Source organism: Mytilus trossulus, chromosome 13 (genome assembly GCF_036588685.1).
Source record: "Mytilus trossulus isolate FHL-02 chromosome 13, PNRI_Mtr1.1.1.hap1, whole genome shotgun sequence".
Classification (NCBI taxonomy): Eukaryota; Metazoa; Mollusca; class Bivalvia; order Mytilida; family Mytilidae; genus Mytilus; species Mytilus trossulus.
Window position 1 is genome coordinate 57,049,853 of NC_086385.1, and position 4,930 is coordinate 57,054,782.

Consider the following 4,930-nt stretch of genomic DNA (forward strand, 5'->3'; position numbering starts at 1 on the left):
GTCATTAAAATTTGCCAATAAACAGATTTATAAAATCAATGTAATTCTTGTTTCCAAGAGATATAAACATTAGGGTCTTACAAAAGAAGTGATGCTTTTATAACGGCAATTAAATTGTTAGTAAGAAAAATTGAGCCCATCAAATGGACCAGAGTGATACCGTATTTTTGTTAATGTCCACTACGAAACGGGTCAAATCTCCTTCAGTATCTGGTTTTAAAATTATGATAATAATATCTGTGTACAGCTTAATAAATGCTTTGATGAATACAATAAGTCTTGTTACTATTGCAATATAGGGATTGTGGGAAAAAGATAAAACATGCGAATACGTCCCCTACGAAACGGTCCCTTACGAAACGAGAATGGGAGAAAAATGTTTCGTAGTGGACACTACAACAACCATGCAGTCTTTTTAAATCTTTTTTTAATTATATTCGTGCAAAAAAAATAACAAGGGTTAGTTTCATGTAATTTTTATTATGTCTTTATTAACATATAATAGGGTTGATGTCAACTACGAAACTTTTTGTCCACTACGAAACGGTTTTGTCCACTACGAAACGCATCAAAATGTCCACCACGTAACATGAGTTGAACCTTCATATGTGAAGTAATGTCTAATCTTTATCGATTAAAATGCAGGTTTTCCAATTCAGAAAAAAAATGAGATTTTTTTAGTATTTAAAGTTAACAAGCTGGAATTTCTATAGGAAACCTTTAAAATTGCAAAAAAAAAATATGTTTGTTTAGAAAAAGTTTCGCAGGGGACAAAAGTCCCCTACGAAACAGTACACAATTTATGAAAATAATATAATTTTAAAGAATATTTAAGATTGCACTTTTTGTTTACAAACAGGTCTATAATAGAGGTATTCAAAATAACTCTTGAAATTAAATTTTAGATAAGTTGATTTTCCAATTTTTTTAGGTCTGAAAGTACGCTTTTATTAACAAACGCCCATAAGTTCTTTGCTGTTCATAGCCCTTCAAGTATTCAGACAATATTGGCTTCAAATCGTTGCTCCTGAACGTCCTGGTTGATGTAAAAGATGTTCGCTTGTTATGTCTGTGAGATTTTCGGAATGCTCTAGTTTTATCCATTTGAATGCCTTAAAAAAATGCCCATTCACGCACATTTTTCTTTTTAGAAATCTTTTACATATATAATTACAAGCCATCTGTAAAAGTCTTATAAAATCTTTGTAATTTTTTAATAGTTTCAAAATTACAATGGCTAGTATCTCTATTGGTTCTCTTATTAATCCCCTATTAATATATGCTATGAAAAGCTTAGTATTTTAGACTTAGTAGCGAACCTCCTTAAGCTATTAAAAGCGCTTAAAAAATATCACACAAGTCTATAATTTTAATACTTATCTTGATTTATGAAACTTATTTTAACCATATATATATAAAGAGGCAATGTCAGAGAGCACTAGACATGACTGTTCAACAAAAAATATAATTTGGTCAAAATATATTTTACCCTTTCAGTATAAAATTATTTTGAAAGATTACAATCGTACGCACTGGTCTATAATATTGAACTTTCGATGGTATCTTTAGTTCGATAAATGTATCATGGCCGATAAAATATTAATGAAATACTATACACGACTGGTGAATATAATAATGTTTTATGTGTCCTCCGGCACTTATTTTTCCATGAACCCTCGGAACGGGAAAACTAAAATACTTATATCGTGAAATAACTGATAAATGACTATTTAATTATGCATGAACAGTAATACACTACTATATTATCATGGTATATTGTTTTATATTTTGGATAATTTAATAAAGTATAAAGGACTAAGGTCAATTAGTTTAGCTTAGTCTGGTCATGTTTATATGTTAAACTGAACTTTTTGTTTTCAAATGAATATCAAATTGTGAAGGAAGGGCAAAAACTATCGGAGCAATTTTCAAGCACACAAGTCAAAAATAATCTGACATCGCCATAATTAAAAACGAAAAAAAAAATAAATACCAACAGACAACAGTACCAAACACTCTGGAAGGATAAGAAGATCCTGCTCCGTACGTAACACCTGCTGTGGATTTATTTATTTTCGTGGGTACTTATTTTCGTGGATTAAGGTAAACTAGCATATTTGTAGATTTTTAACTTCGTGGTTTTGTGTCATTCATTTAACTTTTAATTTCGTGGTTCACCTGTACCAACAAAATGCACGAAAATTGATATCCAACGAATAATAATGAATCAACAGTAGTAGGCTCAAGGGAAAAACGGGCACTAGCATTAAAAATGTGAGAGAATTAAGGCCGCATTTCTTTCTTACCAAAATTTTGTAAACGTTTTGTCGCGTTTTGTCGCTTTTGCTGTTGTTTTCTAAACGCTACAAAAATAGAAACAAATACATCGATTTAGTTTACTTCAACACATGGCCGAAACTTCCGTTATACAGCAAACTTTTCAATGAAATTCTTTGAAGGGAAAACAAACATTTATAAATTAATTTGATGTAGGGAAATTACGAAAACCATCAAATCAAATGTTCATCTTGACACACTTCCAAAACGGAAATTGGTGAACATAGATTTTTACTACTGAATTATAGTTTGAAGATGATTGAAAGAGAAGATTAATTCTTTGTTTTATACTATGGGACAAGAGCAGGATTGGATGAATAATGTTTTTGTTTTCTTCATTTGAAATCTTTACCGTTCCTGTAAAAGATAAGATAAAGTAAACAAGTATACGAATTTGACTTGTGTTCTCCTTTTCAGTCACCAATGGGTTCATATAGTCTTCCTGTCTTTAGACTGAAATACAAAATTGTAAATCAAAAACTTCAACTAAATACTGCAAGTGCTCTACTTACGATGTTCTATAGTAAAGACAAGAGCAAAATATTGCTTTTTAACATGTGATCATTTATGAAATGTAATTTCACAGGTTCATTCGATAAATTAAAACTAAGTATCTTCACAGCAGATGCACTTCTACATGTGAAATCGTTAAACATGAGAGACATAATATCTTGTCATTTTCAAATTCAAACCGGAGTACGGTATAAAAAGCGATTGTCTCGCTTAGCATACTGCTTTAAATATACACGAATAACTGTGACGCTTTGAAAAAAAATTAGTCGTATTAAAATAATTTTACTGGACCAGTTGTATCGTCATACACTGGTCTATCACCTTAGAACTTAGCATAGTCTAACCTCGTTTGTTGTTTTACTGACATTTTCGTCATTATAGTTAAAGCTTAGCATAGCTAAGTGAATTAAATTATTTTATGCGAGAAAAAGCTGATTTTGCTTGCTATCAAAAGGTATTCAAACGTCCTTTTCGCTCCCTCAATCCACAACTTGCCTGTGGTGTTTAAACCTGTTATTAATTAAAATATCGTCAACTACAAAATAAAATTCAAAAGAATATAGTTCAAAAAAGCTACCAAGGCGACAATAAATTCTCGGTTACATAAAACTCTTGTTGTTTATTTTATTAATAAGTTTATTATGTTCGGGATCAATCGACGAAACGATCAACTGCATATATAAAAAAGAAGATGTGGTATTATTGACAATTAGACAACTATCCGCAAAGACCAAAATGACACAAACATTAACAACTATAGGTAACCGTACGGCCTTCAACAATGAGCAAAGCCCATACCGCATAGTCAGCTATAAAAGGCCCCGATGAGACAATGTAAAACAATTCAAACGAGAAAACTACGGTCTTATTTATGTAAAAAAATGAACGAAAAACAATTTTGTTACACATGTACATAAACAAACGACAACCACTGAATTACAGGCTCCTGACTTGGGACAGGCACATACATAAATTATATGGCGGGGTTAAACATGCATCTCCTGATTTAGAATCAAATGTTGACTTTCAATTGACCATCATATTAAAAAAGTTGAACTTTTAATACATAATAACGCAAACATTTCATGGTTTTATGATCCGTCTGAACAAACAAAATAGTGCAATTTGTTAAAAGAATACACTAATACCAAGAATATCTTGGGTCTTATGTCTCTGCACTGCATTTTTATTCAGATATTGATACAAAGAATATGAATATTAGGAGATGTGGTATAAATGTCAATGATGTATTAACCATCCACCAGAGACGAGCTAGAATATTTACAACTACAGGTTCGCCTACAACAATGAGCAAAACTCAATAAAATATACTCAGCTTTACAAAGCCCAGACATGACAATTTTTTTTATTTATATTGTATGTCTCCGTTTATATTTTTATTTAGGGGCCTGCTGAGACCAACCTTAGGGTGCGGAATTTCCTGCTGATTTGAAGACCCATTGTGGCCTGCTCGTTGGTCTTTGACATATTCCCCACTTTCATTCTTAATTTCACTATATACCATAGAACTTTGGCTTTCCAAACTACAGATGTATCAAAAGATGTTGCTATAGAAGTTGTAAAGTCACAATACAATCTTTGTTATCAATGAGGCCCCTCGTGTTGATAGTAACGTGTATCCATTCATGAAAATTAGTTCCGTATTTGCATAAAATGCTGATTTATTTCTTTTATTTAAAATACTTTGTAAAAGTAGAACAAATTAGACTACGGTAATTACCTACAACGTTGTAATTTATAATAGATTAAGAATAATGAAAATATCTCATATTTAATAACCCATTCAGTGGAACGTTAAAAAGTACAAATAAACTTTTTTGAAATTTAACAAAAGAAGTTATAAGTTAGCAAAGTCATTGTTTAATTGTTTTACAATATATGTTATTTAATCACGCTAATATCGACGACCTATTTAAAACAAAAACGGTGTGTAATTTTAACTAGGTGTTATACGTTAATGAATTAACAAAAATGTAAAGAATAGTTCTTATTCCTTGTTAACCGTTTTAAAGTATACTTTGTATATATATAATAGTTTTCAATAATGGGATTTGACAAG